Raw genomic sequence first — 20,865 nt, forward strand, 5'->3', positions numbered from 1 at the left:
CGTGTCAAATCAACACACTTTTTGTTAAAATTTTACCTCACCATTTTGGTATATGGAGAGTATATATGTAGTCTAAGAAAAGTACAAAATTTTATTTAAATATCTCATGCCGTTTCTAAAATATGTAAAAATTTGTCAAAAACGCACAACCAGCATATTTTCAAATCGCCATAGCAGTTCTCCTAATTAAGCTAGAGAGGTGGGAGTGGTGTCATTTTACTGTTTTTTATGCCCTTTCCTGTGATAAACTTTTTGGAATTTCATACTGAAATTTTTGATCATGATCATCTCAAAAAGTGCATCGACAAATAAGTAAAAAAAAAATTCTGGATATGGTCTATACGAGATGCAGCTTACAGACTTGTGGACTAAATGCCAGCGGTCTATATCCCGAAACAAGAGGCCTGACGGGGGACTTCAAATAGGCATCAAAATACCCACACCTATCAGAATCCCGACGCAGGAACGCTGCAGGATGACAGCCCGAACAAGGTGAGTCCAGGGCGTCCTTAGCGTTAGCCTCGGTAGGGGGAGGGTTAGGTTTAGGGAGTGTAGCGAGGTTAGGGTTAGGTTTCGGGGGGAAAGGTTAGGGTTAGGCACCCCTATGGGGAGGGTTAGGCACCCGTGGGAGTAGGTTAGGGTTATGCACCCCCCAGGGAGGGTTAGGTTTAGGCACCCCCGGGGGGGGGACTTAGGGTTAGGCACCACCCCGGGAGTTCTAGGGTTAGGGTACTTACCAGCTGGCATCAGGATTTCCTGCTGTCGGGCTTCTCATATCAAGCCGCCGGTATTACATACTGATTCCGTCTATACTAATGTTAAATGTTTGTCAAAATTTAAAAGTGGCAGGATAATGGATTCATAGTTAAAAATTATTTTAAACAGGAGTAGGCACTACGTTTGAAAAAAATCAGGGCCTACTTTTAAATCCAATTATATGATGGAACAACTAAAATTATGGTGAATTGTACACATATTAGGGGTGTGCACCGGCCACTTTTCGTGTTTTGTGTTTTGGTTTTGGATTTGGATATTTCTTCGTGTTTTGGATCTGGATTGGCTTTGCCAAAACCACCCTTCCGTGTTTTGGGTTCTGGGTTCTGTGTTTTGAATCTGTATTTTTTTTTAAAAAGCATAAAAACAGCTAAAATCACAGAATTTGTGGGTTTTTCTGCTCCTATGCTATTATTAACCTAAATAACATTAATTTCCACTAATTTCCAGTCTATTCTGAACACCTTACACCACACAATATTGTTTTTAGTCCAAAAGGTTGCACCGAGGTAGCTGGATGACTATGCTAAGCGACACGAGTGGGCGGCACAAACACATGGCCCATCTAGGAGTGACGCTGCAGTGGCAGACAGGATGGCAGTTTGAAAAACTAGGCCTCAAACAGTACATAATGCAAAGAAAAAAAAGAGGTGCAAGATGGAATTGTCCTTGGGCCCTCCCACCCACCCTTATGTTGTATAAACAGGACATGCACACTTTAACAACCCAATCATTTCAGTACCAGGGTCTGCCACACGACTGTGGCTGAAATGATTGGTTTGTTTGGGCCCCCACAAAACAAGCTGGCAATTAATCTGTCCCTTCACAAACTGGCTCTATGGAGGCAAGATGTTGTCCTCATCCTCCTCATCCACCGATTCTTCACCCTCTTCAGTGTTGTGTACATCCTCATCCTCACAGAGTATTAAGTCGTCCCTGCTGGAATCCACCCTCACAGGTCCCTCTGTACGTTCTGGAGGCTGGTCTCCCTGGAAGAGTTGATAATTAATTTTTATGAACAACTTCTTTTCCACATTTTGTGGAAGTAACCTCCTACGCCTTTCGCTGACAAGATTCCTGGCTGCACTAAACACTCTTTCGGAGTACACACTGGAGGGGGGGCAACTCAGGTAAAATAGAGCCAGTTTGTACAGGGGCCTCCAAATTGCCTCTTTTTTCTGTCAGTACAGGTACGGACTGTCTGACATCCCTACTTGGATGCTGTCACCAATGTAATCCTCCACCATTCTGTCAGTGGTGACAGTATCATATGCAGTGACAGTAGACATGTCAGAAATTGTTGGTACGTCCTTCAGTCCGGACCAGATGTCCAAACCGGCCCTTGACTTATGACACAGGCGCACGCTTGGCACTGCTACTGTGTTGATGCACGTGCGGCTACAGTGCACACAATTCACAAAGACAGAAAAAAAAAAAGAATTTTTTATTTTTTGTGGAGCTCACTTTGGGGGCTACACCACCCTTTAACAGACTTATGGGACACAGGCGCATGCTTGGCGCTGCTCCTTTGTTGATGCACGTGCAGCTACAGTGCACACAATTCACAAAGACAGAAAAAAAAAAGAATTGTTTATTTTTTGTGGAGCGCACTTTGGGGGGTACACCACCCTTTAACAGACAGACGCACGCTTGGCGCTGCTGCCTTGAGGATGCACATACAGTGCACACAATTCACAAACACAGAAATTTTTTTTATTTTTGTTGGAGTGCACTTTGGGGGTTACATCACCCTTTAACAGACAGACGCACGCTTGGCGCTGCTGCTTTGAGGATGCACGTACAGTGCACACAATTCACAAACACAGGAAAAAAAACTTTTTTTGGAGTGCACTTTGGGGGTTACAGCACCCTTTAACGGTCGAGCCAGCCGGCCCTTTACTTATGACACAGGCGCACGCTTGGTGGTACTTTGTTGATGCACGTGCGGCTACTGCACACACAATTCACAAACACAGAAAAAAAATATATTTTTTTTGCACTTGGGGGGAGCACCCCTGATGGACAGAGCACCCCCTGGACAACACTACAGTACCCCTTTAAGACTGGGACACTGCACAACACAGCCCAGCCAGCCCCTATGGACTACAAACTGCACAACACAGCCCAGCCAGCCCCTATGGACTTTGAAGGAGTGGACACAGCCCCTATGGACAACAGCAGCACAGAGCAGCACAGCACAGCACTACACTACACAGCCCAGCCAGCCCTAACTCCCACCCTCCCTCTTCACTGTCCACAGCCGAAAGTGAGAATATGGCGGGGACCTTTTATAGGATCCAAAACCCGTGAGATCCGGAAGGCGGGATGATGACGTTTTGCTTCAATTTCAGAGCCGAGTCAGGCGGGAAAAGTCGAGCCTGACTCGGATACGACTCGGATCGGGTGGGCTCGGGGGGGTTCGGATTTCAGAAATCCGAACCCGCTCACCCATAACACATATAAACACTGATTAGCAAAAATGCTATGCAATCCTGCAAATAAAGATTGGAACATTGGTGAATGTACATTTTGCCCTGGAGATGCTGTGATACGCCGTATTCTAGAAGAGGCTTTTGAGGAAAACCTCATAGAAGACGTCACCTTTCGCCAATGGATATCTGTTGATCGCTGCAACCTTGAAACTTTACAGAAATCATCAGAAGATTTTATAAATTAATAAATTTATTTTGTGACAGATTTGCTCTCCTCGTCAGACATGACTTTATTTCTAATGACTTTTGTCACTATATAGAGTCAGGGCTGACTCTACCCCTAATAGGAAAAAATAATCACTACTAATAGCAGAAATTTAGTGAGTAGACTTGGGTGTAAGCACAGTGATTAACAATACATTCATATATAGTACAGTTTGTGGAACCAACAGCGGTCGGTCTTGCTCTGGCAGGCTGAGTGATATAAATTGATAACTGGACTGTTTATAACTAACTAAGGGCCTGATTCAAAAAGGATAGCAAATGTGATTACACACGCAATGGTTTATTGTTGCGTTCTGCACATGCGTATGTATTGCAGTGCGCGTACACACCACTGTGATCGCAGTGACTATGCAGACCAATCACAGAGTGATTGACAGGAAGTACCATTTGTGGGTGGTGACGGGGGGGTGGTCAGCAAAACGGAGGCATGCCAGTGCATTTGTACGCCATTGCATGGGCGTGCATAAATTATCCACTGCGATGCCATATGCAGCCTTTGTACTCACTGTGTGTGGTGAGATTAGCAATTCCGGAGTAAGGTCTGACCTTGTGCAAGTGTGCATGAGGCTGCAATGTTACTCGATGTTACCGATGGTTTCGCAGTCTGGCTAAGTATTACGGATGTGTATATGTAAGGTGGCCTTCCTTATGTTGTGCTGTGATGGCATAAGATTAGCATATCATCGCAGTGAGACTGCGTGCGGAATCGCTATTGTAATCGCAGTTGCGATTTGTACGGAATCAGGCCCTAAGTCTACCTTAAGCTTTGTAACTCCTCTACCACAATGTCCTGAATGGAGGAAGGTGCTTCTCAGAGTGACTTACCACTTGTAAGAGTTGCTTTACAGTGTGCTTTACAATTGCTTGATTCATATACAGGGTATGGCCAGAGAGGTCACAGAAACTTAAACTTAAAACTGTTTTAGTTTTGACCTGTATCATAAATTTACTCTCCTAAAATGTGAAAGATGAGCTTCAACTGCCTATAATGCAGTGGTGAGATATTTATTTAAAAATGAAATAGTTCAGGTATATTTTTTATATGTATATTTTTATACGGGGAAAACAATTACAACTGTCAAAGTGCCACAATGACAGTATACGTACCCCACCAGATGTACATAAACCAGAATTAGAGCAACCACAGCAGCTTCTTGCATGTGATATGTTTTGTCTAATAGTACAGGCTTGCCTACCCTCCCGATTTGGTCGGGAGCCTCCCGAATATCGGGTGCCGCTCCCGACCCCCTGGAAAGGCAGGCAAGCCTCCCGGCTGCTGCCTACCCCCCCCCAGACTGCTAGCAAAAACCCCCGCTGCCGGGGGGCCCAATGACGTGATTCGCTCTGAATCGCATCATCGTGGCTCCGCCCCCTGCTTCACAATGCCTTTTTCCGGCATTGTGAAGAGGGGGCGGGGCCACGATGACGCAATCGTGCGGTCACGCCCCCGCCCCCAAAACGGCATCATAGCCCGGCCATGCCCCCCACACAATGCAGGCATTCAGCTCCCTCCCGGAAGGAGGGAGCTGAATGTCGGCAAGTATGTAATAGGAATACATAACAAGTGTTGTGGATTTTTAATCCGATTTCATTCAGTTTTAAATTGGAAAAATCGAATCTTTGTAATTTTGGGATTTTGAGAGTGAACGTGAATGTCGATTTGATTCGCTTTCAGGAGGATTAAATCGAACATAAAATCTAATACATAATCGAATTTTCATAAATATACACAGCGGAATCATACACTGTGGCTTCAGTCATGCCAAACAGCCACTCTTGGCATGCCACTTCCCGGGTGACTTGGCCATGGCGAGTGTCTTTTTCACACATAACATGTGTCTTATTCGCATAGGTGAAACAACTGGAAGTCACAAACCTACTTTGCTAGATTACACTGATCAATATAATGTGTGACATTTGTACAGTACATCTGTGTGCGAATGAGTCTCAGGGGTCTATTTACTAAGCAGTGTTAGGAGACAGTGCGAAAAGTGATAAGGTGCCAGCCAATCAGCTCCCAAACACAGCCTGTGAGATGGCAGTTGGGAGCTGTTCCTGCCTTTCTGATAAAGCCGCCACTAGCAGTGAAACGTGTTAAAGTTACGATTGCTCCACCTGTGTATCCCCACATCTCTGGAGCCACTACTTGCTGCCCCTGTGGAGCCGCACATACAAGCTTCTCTAGCTGTGAACAGCCGGCCAACCCATTCCTGTGAGGTGACCTATTTGCCGTGTGGTGCAGGATTTCACCTCCACAACTCACCAGACTTCAGCTGCGAGGACACGGCTTGCATCAGTGCGGCACGAGCACATCCACAACAGAGGACGAGCCATACAAACTGACCGCAAGGTCACTTTTCAGCTGGTAGGAACAGCGATCCCACTGTGCTGCCGGAGGATACACCAAGTGCGGCAGTGACAGACCTGTCCATCTGAGGAAGTGTTGCGGGTATGTGCATTACATGCGGACACTGTATCAGCTAATAATTAGCCATCATTTTTGTATTGGCATATCCTTCTAGCAGAGCTACCATACGCTTTATTTATACAGCATTCTATTAAATATCGTTTTTCTATGGACAGACTCAACGGTCCCAATAGTGACTATACCTCTGTGTAGGAGAGACTAACGAGTCATTGTATTAACCACAGTGGTATCGTGACACCATACATATTTCTACTAGTGACTCATCACGTTTTTCTGGACATTTACTTTTATAGCATCAGTATGCTGGAGATATATTATTGTGTTTTAATGTGTATTAAAAAGAGATTTATTTATTTGTCTACCAATTGCTTGTTTCTATGTATGTTTGAGCAGCGCTCTTCACCTATTTTTTTCTAACTCTGGGCCTCATTCAGACCCACTCGCAAGCGGCTGTCCACTCGCAAGTGGGTCGATGGTGTGCACTGTACATGCGCACGACGGAGGGAGCTCCGTCGTGCGCATGCGCCAGACGCGACGAGCAAAGGACTTTCCTTCGCTCGTTGTGTCTGATCAAAGGGGGCATGCTGTCGATGTTGATTGACAGCACGCCCCCTTTGGTGGGCGTGCCGGGGGCGTGCCTGCCAGACAGAGGCGTTCCCAAGGGAACGCGTACCGTCAGAAGCCGGCCCCACTGACATCACTAGTGATGTCAGTGGGAGTGATTTTGGCTCTGATAGAGTCAAAATCACTCCAGGGCTTGTGGTCGAAAACCCCGACCACAGGCTTCTGGTCGCACTGGTGATGGTCGCGATGGTCAAGACCATCGCGACCCATCCTGCACGCTCGTATGTGCTGTGGGTGGTGACCCACAGCTATACGAGCGTCCAGGAAGACGCTCCATTTTTATGGAGGACGGCCCTCATTCAGAACGAGCGCTCTGCTCAGAGCATCCGGCTCTGAATGAGGGCCTCTGTCTCCTAACACTGCTTAGTAAATAGACCCCTGAACTAGGGGTGTGCACCGGCCACTTTTCGTGTTTTGTGTTTTGGTTTTGGATCTGGATCTTTCTTCGTGTTTTGGATCTGGATTGGTTTTGCCAAAACCACCCTTCCGTGTTTTGGGTTCTGGGTTTTGTGTTTTGGATCTGTATTTTTTTTAAAAAAAGCATAAAAACAGCTAAAATCACAGAATTTGTTGGTTTCTCTGCTCCTATGCTATTATTAACCTCAATAACCTTAATTTCCACTCATTTCCAGTCTATTCTGAACACCTCACACCTCACAATAGTGTTTTCATGTCCAAAAGGTTGCACCGAGGTAGCTGGATGACTATGCTAAGCGACACGAGTGGGCGGCACAAACACGTGACCCATCTAGGAGTGACACTGCAGTGGCAGACAGGATGGCAGTTAGAAAAACTAGGCCCCAAACTGTACATAATGCAAAGAAAAAAAAGAAGTGCAAGATGGAATTGTCCTTGGGCCCTCCCACCCACCCTTATGTTGTATAAACAGGACATGCACACTTTAACAAATCAATCATTTCAGCGCCAGGGTCTGCCACACAACTGTGGCTGAAATGATTGGTTCGTTTGGGCCCCCACAAAACAAGCTGGCAATTAATGTGTCCCTGCACAAACTGGCTCTACGGAGGCAAGATGTCATCCTCATCCTCCTCATCCACCGATTCCTCACCCTCTTCAGTGTGTACATCCTCATCCTCACAGAGTATTAATTCGTCCCTGCTGGAACCACAGGTCCCTCTGTACGTTCTGGAGGCTGGTCTCCCTGGAAGAGTTGATAATTCATTTTATGAACATCATCTTCTCCACATTTTGTGGAAGCAACCTCCTACGCCTTTCGCTGACAAGGTTCCCGGCTGCACTAAACACTCTTTCGGAGTACACACTGGAGGGGGGGCAACTCAGGTAAAATAGAGCCAGTTTGTACAGGGACCTCCAAATTGCTTCTTTTTCCTGCCAGTACAGGTACGGACTGTCTGACATGCCTACTTGGATGCTGTCACCGATGTAATCCTTTAACAGACAGACGCACGCTTGTCGCTGCTGCTTTGAGGATTCAAGTGCGGCTACAGCCCACACAATTCACAAAGACAGAAAAAAAAAAAGAATATTTTTATTGTTTGTGGAGCACACTTTGAGGGTTACACCACCCTTTAACAGACAGACGCACGCTTGTCGCTGCTGCTTTGAGGATGCAAGTGCGGCTACAGCCCACACAATTCACAAAGACAGAAAAAAGAAGAAGAATATTTTAATTGTTTGTGTAGAACACTTTGAGGTGTCACCACCCTTTAACAGACAGACGCACGCTTGTCGCTGCTGCTTTAAGGATGCAGGTGCGGCTACAGCCCACACATTTCACAAAGACCGAAAAAAAAAAGAACAATATTTTAATTGTTTGTGTAGAACACTTTGAGGTGTCATCACCCTTTAACAGACAGACGCACGCTTGTCGCTGCTGCTTTAAGGATGCAGGTGCGGCTACAGCCCACACAATTCACATAGACAGAAAAAAAAAGAACAATATTTTAATTGTTTCTGTAGCACACTTTGAGGGTGTCACCACCCTTTAACAGACAGACGCACGCTTGTCGCTGCTGCTTTGAGGATGCAAGTGTGGCTACATCGCACACAAGTCACAAACACATTAAAAAAATAGTTTTTTATTTTTTGGAACACTTTGAGAGTTACACCACCCTTTAACAGACAGACGCACGCTTGTCGCTGCTGCTTTAAGGATGCAGGTGCGGCTACAGCCCACACATTTCACAAAGACCGAAAAAAAAAGAACAATATTTTAATTGTTTGTGTAGAACACTTTGAGGGTGTCACCACCCTTTAACAGACAGACGCACGCTTGTCGCTGCTGCTTTAAGGATGCAGGTGCGGCTACAGCCCACACATTTCACAAAGACCAAAAAAAAAAGAACAATATTTTAATTGTTTGTGTAGCACACTTTGAGGGTGTCACCACCCTTTAACAGACAGACGCACGCTTGTCGCTGCTGCTTTAAGGATGCAGGTGCGGCTACAGCCCACACAATTCACAAAGACAGAAAAAAGAACAATATTTTAATTGTTTGTGTAGCACACTTTGAGGGTGTCACCACCCTTTAACAGACAGACGCACGCTTGTCGCTGCTGCTTTAAGGATGCAGGTGCGGCTACAGCCCACACAATTCACAAAGACAGAAAAAAGAACAATATTTTAATTGTTTGTGTAGCACACTTTGAGGGTGTCACCACCCTTTAACAGACAGACGCACGCTTGTCGCTGCTGCTTTAAGGATGCAAGTGTGGCTACATCGCACACAAGTCACAAACACATTAAAAAAATAGTTTTTTATTTTTTGGAACACTTTGAGAGTTACACCACCCTTTAACAGACAGACGCACGCTTGTCGCTGCTGCTTTAAGGATGCAGGTGAGGCTACAGCCCACACATTTCACAAAGACCGAAAAAAAAAGAACAATATTTTAATTGTTTGTGTAGAACACTTTGAGGGTGTCACCACCCTTTAACAGACAGACGCACGCTTGTCGCTGCTGCTTTGAGGATGCAGGTGGAATCTAGACGGGATTTGGAACCGAGGACACACTACCTCCATCAATTGTCTAAATCCCACTGCACTAATGTCGGATACCGGACGCACGTCTAACACCAACATAGCAGTCAAGGCCTCAGTTATACGTTTTTGCTTCAGGATGACTGCTGTCGTACTTCATCCTCATCGCTAGGGACTGTTGGAGGGTCAATTGTTTAGTAAAAGTAGTGATGTTCCTACTTCCTCTCTGGGATGATGAACAACTCCCAGCAGCAGCAACAGCACTAGGAGGAAGAGGTTCTTGATCTTTCCCTATTTTATTTTTATCGGAGAAAGTTTGGTCCTCCATTTATGTTATATTGATATATATACGTGCGGCTAAAGCGCACACAAACACAGAAAATATTATTTTATTTTTGCTGGAGAGTAGTGCACTTTGTGGGTTACACCACCCTTTAAGAAATGAGCCAGCCGGCTCTTTACTTATGGGACACAGGCGCACGCTTGGCGCTGCTCCTTTGTTGATGCACGTGCAGCCACAGTGCACACAATTCACAAACACAGAAAATAATTTTTTTTTTGGTTTGGACTGGAGTGTACTTTCGGGGGTTACAGCACCCTTAACGGTCAAGCCAGCCGGCCCTTTACTTATGACACAGGCGCACGCTTGGCACTACTTTGTTGATGCACGTGCGGCTACTGCGCACACAATTCACAAACACAGAAAATAATTTTTTTTTAGGTTTGGACTGGAGTGTACTTTCGGGGGTTACAGCACCCTTAACGGTCAAGCCAGCCGGCCCTTTACTTATGACACAGGCGCACGCTTGGCACTACTTTGTTGATGCACGTGCGGCTACTGCGCACACAATTCACAGACACAGAAAATAATTTTTTTTAGGTTTGGACTGGAGTGTACTTTCGGGGGTTACAGCACCCTTAACGGTCAAGCCAGCCGGCCCTTTACTTATGACACAGGCGCACGCTTGGCACTACTTTGTTGATGCACGTGCGGCTACTGCGCACACAATTCACAAACACAGAAAATATTTTTTTTTTTGGTTTGGACTGGAGTGTACTTTCGGGGGTTACAGCACCCTTAACGGTCAAGCCAGCCGGCCCTTTACTTATGACACAGGCGCACGCTTGGCACTACTTTGTTGATGCACGTGCGGCTACTGCGCACACAATTCACAAACACAGAAAATAATTTTTTTTTTGGTTTGGACTGGAGTGTACTTTCGGGGGTTACAGCACCCTTAACGGTCAAGCCAGCCGGCCCTTTACTTATGACACAGGCGCACGCTTGGCACTACTTTGTTGATGCACGTGCGGCTACTGCGCACACAATTCACAAACACAGAAAATAATTTTTTTTTTGGTTTGGACTGGAGTGTACTTTCGGGGGTTACAGCACCCTTAACGGTCAAGCCAGCCGGCCCTTTACTTATGACACAGGCGCACGCTTGGCACTACTTTGTTGATGCACGTGCGGCTACTGCGCACACAATTCACAAACACAGAAAATAATTTTTTTTTTGGTTTGGACTGGAGTGTACTTTCGGGGGTTACAGCACCCTTAACGGTCAAGCCAGCCGGCCCTTTACTTATGACACAGGCGCACGCTTGGCACTACTTTGTTGATGCACGTGCGGCTACTGCGCACACAATTCACAAACATAGAAAATATATTATTTTTTTAGCACTTGGGGGGAGCACCCCTGATGGACAGAGCACCCCCTGGACAACACTACAGCACTCCTTTAGGACTGGGACACTGCACAGGACTTTGGAGTGGACACAGCCCCTATGGAGAACTGACTGCACAACACAGTCCAGCCAGCCCCTATGGACTTTGAAGTAGTGGACACAGCCCCTATTAACAACAGCAGCACAGCACAACACAGCCAGCCCCTATGGACTTTGAAGTAGTGGACAACAGCAGCACTACACTACACTACACAGCCCTAACTCCCACCCTCCCTCTTCACTGTCCACAGCCGAGTGAGAAAATGGCGCCGACGTGGGTACCTTATATAGGATCCAAAACCCGCGAGACTCGGAAGGCGGGAAGATGACGTTTTGCCTCGATTTCAGATCCGAGTCAGGCGGGAAAAGTCGAGCCTGACTCGGATCGGACTCGGATCGGGGGGGCTCGGGGGGGTTCGGATTTCAGAAATCCGAACCCGCTCACCCCTACCCTGAACCTGTGTATGAAGTGCTATAATACAGGGACCATGGCTTTTTCTCATGCCAAATTCTGTTCTGTTGAGCCTGTTGTCTCTAGTACGCTTTAAGTGGTGTTTTGCTGCATTTGCGATGTGAATGAGATGCAAATTTTAAAGAAAAATACTATATGCTACAACACTTGTAATGACTTAATAGGTTGCATTTAAAGTGGCTACATGAGCTTTGAAAACATGATCACTGGCCGAGGTAGGTAAGCATGAGATGTTTCCAACCAGACATCACTGCTAGGGTGCCACTGAGGAGCCTTTGCATATTACATATATCAAACAGATTGTAAATCTGCATAGGCAATTGGATACCCAAATATTGAAAGGACCTAACAGCCCAGGATAGATTAGTGTAAATTCCAAGGTGGTGTGGTTATCCGATCCAACACCATCGCTATTGATATGTTGTGATTGATATGAAATCCAGAGACAATTCCAAACTCTCCAATCTTGTCCAATATGGCCTGCAGGGATTGCTGAGGATATGAAATATATAAGTGGAGATCATCAACACAGGCCATAAATTTAACCTCATGAGTTCCTATAGAAATACCCAGCACCAGATTAAAAAGTACAGCCCTGTCTAGAGCTGTGGGACATAGGGGTCTATTTACTAAGCAGTGTTAGGAGACAGAGTGTCATTTTTCAAACACAGTCTGTGAGATGGCAGTTAGGAGCTGATTGGCTTGCACCATATCACTTTTCACTCAGTATCGTAACACTGCTTAGTAAATAGACCCACTAGTAATATATGGCACACAGATATGTCCTCCTACACTTGCGCCAAACAGCCCTTCTCGGCAAAACAGTTCCCTTGTGACTCGCGCCGCATGGCATATTGCGGATAGGCATATGAGGACACATCTGTAAATAACCCATTAATGAGCAAGAAGGTAGTTGGGTCGGTATAGATAAATCTAATAACTGGGAAAAACAGGACCAATGTAATGGAGTTAAAAAATATTCTCTGTAATTGTACCCAGGACACTGTACTGAATGCCTTTTCCGCATCAAAGCTTAAAAAGCATATTGATTTTTGGATGGAGCATTTGTGATGATGCTACAATTGCGGCCAAGGCACTTCAACACCCACCATATAGAATCTGCCGTGACTAAGGCTGAGTTGATATGTAGTAAGAAGTTATGGGAGAAGAGATTGGAGATGGTTAGCAATCACTTTAGCCAGTATTTTAAAAGCTTGGTTTAAAAGTGTTATGGGTCTATAGGAAGAAATAAGCTATGGGTCTTTCCCCAGTTTAGGTAGAAAGATAGTATGAGCCTCATTAAATTGGGGAAATGGGAGTAGATCTTTATGAAGAAAAATACATAAGGGAAGGTGTTTTATTGGGGGGGGGGAGGGGCACAATTTATAATAATCACTGCTTAGGACTTAGGCAATCTGGACCCAATGATTTGTTATTAGGTATGGAGGAAAAAACCTGTGAAATCTCAGTCTCTGAAATGTCTTTGTTCAGAAATTCCCTCTGCGCTGAGGACAATTTACGCAAATTGGCCTCAGACAGAAGTCTATAGTGTAGAGAGGAAATATCAGGAGTTGACCTCACAATACACCTGAAATTTGGAAAGGATGTCAATGTTACGCTAGCCCCAGTAACTAGATCCTTAAGCACTTAAAAGGTTGAAGAGCATTTTTTTGTAAGACTAAATCATGTTAGCCAGGACCCTCACTATTATTACTATATTACTTATTGTCTTGCCTGTAATATCCACCTATAATTGAGCATGGACCAAGAGAAAACTGTACAAAAGTTGTCTTTCCTTGGTATGTGTCTCATGTTGATAGTCAGTGGGATATTCCTGATACCTTAGAAAGGCCGCCTTTATTGACTCATGAAGAGTGTTATATTTATGCAAATATTCCCTGCCAGGATGCGGCCTGGGATCAGCCGATACTCACCTCTGCGCCGGCGTCCTTGGGCTTAGGTGTTCAGTCGCTGGGAGTGGAGGTGAGTGGTGGCTGAGTATTTTCCCCAGGGTCTGCTAGGGCTTCTGTGCGTGTGTCCTGGTTCCCGTGGTGGCCGGCATGGGCGCAGCCATGTTGGTCCATATCACCTGACTAGTCTCTCCCTATGGTAGACCTCCGGTCACTCAGCTGATCCTCTGATCCAGTGACCAGCTACCTAATGATACTCCAGGAACAGGAAGCTGCTGTGCAACTTTGCTTCTCCAGTGACTGTGTTTACTAGCTTTCCAAGTTCCATGTTCTTTCCTAGCAATATTATATCCTAGTGTCTTGATTCGCTCCTAGCTTTATGCTGTTTATTTCCAGTGACTCCTTCCAGTGTTTCCCAGGATCAGACTTCTCCAGTGATTTCTTCTATACTTGTCTCAGGGCCTGATTCAGAGCCGCTCGCTCACGCTGTGCGTTCGCAAGCTGCTCGATGTTCTGCGTACGTGCATACTTTGTTCTACGCTTGCGCGAACTACACACTGCGATCGCAACCCTCTCACTCGCCTAGCAAAGGCAGCCCAGGGTAATGAGTGATAAGAGAGGCAATTTGTGGGTGGTAACAGGGGCAGGACACTAATAACGGGGGGTTGGATATGCGAATGCAGGTATGCCTGAGTATTTCAATGCCATTTTAGAGGCGTGCATAAATAACAGGCAGCATCATAGTACACGTCACTTGCCTTTTTTTACACTGATTTCCTCGCAATGCTTGTGGTAGGGTAAAGCAACCGCAAGCACTGCGTTAGCATCCGATGGTGCTCGATGTACCAATGTTTGAATACACTTCCTGAAGATGACGTGTGCTGGTGGGCAGCTCTACCTGTACGCTGTACGCTCAGACAAAGTGGCTGCTTGCTAAGACATGGTGGGCGTGCTTATGCCTTGGCGAGCGTTCGCTTCCCATGGCATCACTTTGACAAATTTGCATATGCATTCAGCGAGCATACGCAGACAGCGACCGGGTCTGAATCAGACCCTCAGTGCTGAAACTCCAGCACTAATCAGTATCTAATTCTCCTGTGTACATGTCAGAACCTGACTCTGTGTGGAAACACCAGTTTAACTATTTCAGCACTAATCAGAATCTACTCTCCTGTGTATATGTCAGTGTCTGGCTCTGTGCTGAAACTCCAGTTTTACCTCAAATTTTGCTTCAGTTAATCCTCTTGTGTTTACCCAGCTCTGGCTCATTTACCAAGTTTCCTGTGTCTCCTCCTGTACCATTCCCAAGCACTAGTTTCAGTTCTCTGCATCAGGTTTTACGAAGCACCTTCTGTTATTTCCATGATTGTTTTTACAGTGTATCAACTAGTTCACTCACCTGTGTCTGAGTTCCCTGCACAGTTTATTGTGTTCCGTTTCTGGATCTCCAGTACTTCTCTGTGCACCCCTGTGTCTACATTCCCTGTGTTTCTCAGAGCAAGCCTGCGTCTGAATCATCTCCAGTAACCATCTCTTCTAGTATTTCCCAGTGTCAATACATTTCTAGGGTTCCCAGTGCTAACTCATTCTAGTATAATTTCCGGTCTTCCTGCCACTTCCAGGTACCTGTCCAGAGTGCGGCGACCTGCTCACTTGGTGCAGCGAAACCCAAATCCCAGCTGAAGGGGTTACTGGGGAGGACCACCAAGTGGGTTAGACTCCGCGCCTCTGGGCAGGTCTAGCAAAACCTGGGTTTGGCCGCAACAGGAAGACTTAGTCACTGTCACTCACCTTGGTGTTCCCTAGCCACCGTAACACCCTGGCTTTTTGTCCTCAAAACTTCCTGTGATGGACCGCAACATTCCCATTGTCTCTTGGCATTTACAACAAGGGTGTTTTTTTTAAATCAATTAATATAGCACAAGTTAATGTAATGGCTAGTTAAGTGGGGATTTAGGGAGCAGAACATCTTGTGTTCAGAGAAAGGGGTCATGTTAGAAGATGCTAATAAGATGCTATTTGGGAAGGTATGTACATATATCAACCCATGCAGGGCCGGTCCAAGGTTTCTAGGTCTAGTTCCACAGCGTCCTCCTGCAGTAAGTACAACTGTGTGGAGTTTGTATATTCTCCCTATGCTTGCGTGGGTTTCCTCCGGGTGCTCCGGTTTTCTCGCACACTCCAAAAATATACTGGTAGGTTAATTGGGTCCCAACAAAAATTAAACCTAGTGTGTGTGTGTGTGTGTGTATTTGAGCATGTGGCAGGGAATATAGATTGTAAGCTCCACTGGGGTAGGTACGATGTGAATGGCCAAAAATTCTCTGTAAAGTGCTGCGCAATATGTGTGCACTATATAAATAACTGGCAATAAAAATGGTAATAAATAACAAGGATGCCTCTCTCTATTCATAATACTGTGTAAACTCTAAATACCACAGCTGACTTATATTTGGTAAATAACAAAGTAAAAAAAATATTTTAGAGCTCACAATAGGCTCTATTTACTACAATCCGCATATTGAATGCGGATTGTAGTGTGATATTACCGAGTGAATTCGCATTGCGAATTCAGGTAATATCACAGGGATTTACTATAAATCCCTTGCAGGGACAGAGCTTGCGATAAAGCTCTGTCCCTGCGGATCCCATCCGCACTCTAGTCGCGGTATTTTCGGAAAAATACCACGACTAAGACGCCCGACCACCGCTACTACTCCCCACCGATGCTAAGCCCCGCCCCCTGGCGCTAAGCCCCGCCCCCACCTGGATTCAGGTAAGTAAAACAAAAAATGTTTAATTTTTTTTTTCTTTTTTTTACAGCAATCAGCTTGCGGTCTATTTAGACCACATAGCTGATTACTGGTACCGGCTCCCGCCTCTGCTCTCCCCGTTAGAGTAGAATGGGAGCCCGGTAACCGGGGGAGACCCTGGATAACGCCACCTCCAGGTGGCGTTATTATCACAGGGCTTCCCCCGGTATTTTTTTACAATTTATTTTTAGTAACTTGCACACAGATCACATTTCCCATTACAATTATGGGAAATGCGATCTGCTTTACTAAAAACAAGTGATACTGGGGGTTGGAGTAGAATTTTACTAATTCTACTCCAATTGCCCTGTAATAAATACAGGTGAAACTAAAATAATGTGAAAAGGGTGTGAAAACACCCTTTTTCACTTTATTTTAGTAAAAATAATGTTATTAAATAGAGCCCAATGAAAGCAAAACAATTAATTAGCCCTAAGCACATCACTTCGGACATGTCATGATATATATGCAAAAACGTGTAGTATCAAGAAAGTGACAATCTGATTATTGATTGTATCTAAAATAAAATAAACATACACCTTAAAAAAAATCACACAATTTAAACTATGTTATTGTCACGTCAATTCTAAGCAATATTTGTGTGTGTATGTATATTATAAGGCTGAATCTAAAAAAACTGAATTCTCCCTTAGAGAACTCCTGGGAGGAGGGAGGTGGTCATGGGGTTTAAGGGGCTACACCTTAAAAACTACTGGAGGAACCAAGCTGAAATTTGGCACAAGTGGGTAGGACTGTCGCTCGGTGCTGCATGCAAAATTTTAGGGCAGAACATAACAAATTAGGATTTGGGAGTAATCTAAAGTTCTGTCAGTTTTTTCTGACACTCTCAATTAGGACCACTTTTCTGCTGTTCTTAATGGGGCATTTTTGGGAAGGCATAACTCAGGGTAGGGGGAAAATTTTTACTTGAGGTTTGTTTTAATAGGTTGCTATTGTTCCAGGGCAGGGCCGGACTGGCCATCGGGCACTTCTGGCAAATGCCAGAAGGGCCGATGGTCAAGTGGGCTGGTCTGGTCATCCGTTAGGATGCTACAGTATACAACATGTCTTTCCCAAAATGGCCGCTGCCGGAGAGAAGGTATTTATTTCACATTAAGAAAAGTAATGATACTAGAGGTCCTGCTAGTCCTCTAGTGCCCACTGGCCATGTTCTGCCAGCAGACACTAGAGGACCAGCGGGACCTCTAGTAACAGCTACTGTCTGACACGTCCCCTGCCTGCTGTGTGTGAAGGGAAAACCTGGAAGTGCCAAAGAGGAGCAGCAACGCTACTACAGGAGCAGGAGGAGACCCAATGCCACAGCTGTATCTCCTGGAACCTGAAGAGGAGAGAGGGGGCACTACCAAACATTATCAGGTAAGTGTGTGCACCTTATTAACTTACTTATATGTATAATCACTGTATCTCCCCCTCAGTGTCCCAGCCCTCACCTTTCCTGTATCTCCCCCTTAGTGTCCCTGCCCTCACCCTCACTGTAACTCCATTCAGTGTCCCCATCACCCTCCCTTTAACCCCCAGTTTCCCAGCCCCCACCCTCCCTGTAACCCCCAGTGTCCCAGCCCTCACCCTCCCTGTAACCACCCCTCAGTGTCCCAACCCCCACCCTTCCTATATCCCCCTCAGTGTCCCAGCCCCCACCCTCCCTGTAACCCCAGTGTCCCAGCCCCCACCCTCCCTGTAACTCCAGTGTCCCAGCCCTCACTCTCACTGTAACCCCTCTGTGTCCCAGCCCTCACCTTTTCTGTATCTCTCCCTCAGTGTCCCTGTCCTCACCCTACCTGTAACTCCCTTCAGTGTCCCCATTCACCCTCCCTTTAACACCCAGTGTCCCAGCCCCCACCCTCTCTATAACCCCCCATCAGTGTTCCAGCCCTCACTGTAACTCCCCTCAGTGTCCCTGCCATCACCTTTCCTGTATCACCCCCCCAGTACCCTCACTGTAACCCCCTTCAGTGTCCCAGTCATTACCCTCCTTTTAACCCCCATTTAGTGTCCCAGCCCCCACCCTCCCTGTATCAGTGTCCTATCCCCCACCCTCCTTGTATCTCCCCCTCAATGTCCCTGTCCTCACCCTCCCTGTAACTCCCTTCAGTTTCCCTGTCCTCACCCTCCCTTTAACTTCTAATCAGGGCACCACTGTGTTGATGAGACATAGGGGCACTACTGTGTGGCATAATTTGGATTGGGGGTACCATTATGTGGTCACGCTCCTTCCCAGCCAGCCAACACCGGTCGTTTTTTTCAGTGCTCGCCTTTGGTGCGCACCCTCCGTGCTTCTATTATGGGGAGTGGCACCAATGCTCTTTATGTACACAGGGCACCAAAATGAGTAGTAACAGCTCTGCATTGGTGTGCACAGATGTGTCCTTCTCTGCCCTAAAAAAATCTACAGTGATCACTATATAATCCTCTACAACTGCTAAACTAGTGCTTCATCAATTGGGAAAATGCCTTCCCTTTTCTTTGGGTGTGATTTACACCAATGTGGTGTCAGCTTTACCAAACCGAACCAACCAAATACCAAGGGCTAAATGTAATGGGGTGAGAGTTTAAAAATGTGAGTTTTATCTCACATTTTCTAAACTCAGCCAATGTATTAAAGTCACAGAACATGCAAACTTGCATGTTTTTCAGACTCAAACAACTCTCAAGATTTAGGGGTCTATTTACTAGTTAGGAGACCAAGTGAAATGAGATAAGGTGCCAGCCAATCAGCTCCTCACTGCCATGTCACAGGCTGTCTTTGTAAAATGACAGTTGGAATCTGATTGGCTGGTACTTTATCTTATTTCACTTTGGGGCTTATGTATTAAAAATTGATGTGAGATAAAATTGTGAGATATATATCACCAACCAATCAGGTTCTAACTTACATTTTGCAGGCTGTGTTTAAGAAATGATAGTTTGGAGCTGATTGGTTGGTGATATGTATTTAATAATTTTATCTCACACCAAGCTTTGATACATATGCCTCCAAGCAAAGGCGTTACTAGGGTTGGTGTCACCCGGTACTGTAATGCACGGTGACACCCCTCCTCCCACAAAAAAAAAAACCGGGACCATGGAGCGCAGCTCCGCGAACTCTTCCCCCTTACCAGTCCAGCAGTCACACTGTGCTCCTCACGGAATGCCAGGTGCACCCGGCAGGCGTGTCGATGCCACGCCCGATATTCTGGGTAGCAATGCTTAAAGTGGTCCTAGAGATGTGGTGGAACGACCCCCCCCTCCCCCGGTGATTTATTAATAAAAGGACAGCGTGCGCCTAAGGCGTGTAGCGCAAAAAAGGGGCGTGATCTTGAAAGAAAGGGACATGGCCATACAATACTATCCCTAATTCAAATTACGCCACACAGTAGCACAATCTTATCCACATTACACCGCACATAGTGCTAGAGATTCACATTACACCATAAAGTAGTGTCCCTTATTTATGTTCTGACACACAGTAGTGCCCATTTCACACAATGACCACGTTATTGACACTTATACACAATGCCCACAGTAGTAGTGCCCCTTATTCAATGCCCCCAGTAATAGTGTCCATTATGCAGTTTCCCCTTTAGTAATACCCCTTTATGCAATGCCCCCTGTAGTTGTGCCCAATATGCAGTGCTTCCTGTATTAGAACCCATTATGCAATGCCTCCTATATTAAAGCCCATTATGCAATGCTTCCTATATTAGAGCCCCTGATGCTGTGCCCCCAGTAGCTCCCCTTATGCAGTGCCCCCTATAGTGCCCTTATACAGTACCCCAGTAGTGCCCTTACACAGTACCCCCAGTAGGACCCCTTATACAGTGCCCCCTATAGTGCCCTTATACAGTACCCCAGTAGCACCCCTTATACAGTGCCCCCTATAGTGCCCTTATACAGTGCCCCCTATAGTGCCCTTATACAGTACCCCAGTAGCACCCCTTATACAGTGCCCCTATAGTGCCCTTATACAGTACCCCAGTAGTGCCCTTACACAGTACCCCCAGTAGGACCCCTTATACAGTGCCCCCTATAGTGCCCTTATACAGTACTCCAGTAGCACCCCTTATACAGTGCCCCCTATAGTGCCCTTATACAGTGCCCCCTATAGTGCCCTTATACAGTACCCCAGTAGTGCCCTTATACAGTACCCCGCAGGAGCTCCCCTTATGCAGTGCCCCCAGACAGTAGTGCCCCATATGCTGTGCCTTCTATAATGCCCTTATACTGTGCCCCCTATACAGTAACCCCAGTAGTGCCCCCAGAACACCCCCAGTAATGCCCCTTATGCTGTGCCCCCTCCCCTGTGCAATACTACTTACCTATCTTCAGGATGTCCACTCCAGGCTGGCTTCCACCAGGAGGGTTCCGGGCGCGCACCTCCTTCTTCCTCATGCCGCGCGAGTGATGATGTCACCGCGGCCGGCGTCCAGAGCCACACA

General features: G+C 46.1%; 1 protein-coding gene across 3 annotated transcripts in view; it reads right to left on the reverse strand.

Moving 5' to 3' along the window:
• Window positions 1-20,865, reverse strand: part of LOC148524746 (N-acetyllactosaminide beta-1,6-N-acetylglucosaminyl-transferase-like) — a 98,982-nt gene that overhangs the window by 7,250 nt on the left and 70,867 nt on the right. The window lies entirely within an intron of this gene.

The sequence above is a fragment of the Taudactylus pleione genome, unplaced genomic scaffold (genome assembly GCF_031769625.1).
Source record: "Taudactylus pleione unplaced genomic scaffold, aTauple2 ptg000116l, whole genome shotgun sequence".
In the NCBI taxonomy this organism is placed as follows: Eukaryota; Metazoa; Chordata; class Amphibia; order Anura; family Myobatrachidae; genus Taudactylus; species Taudactylus pleione.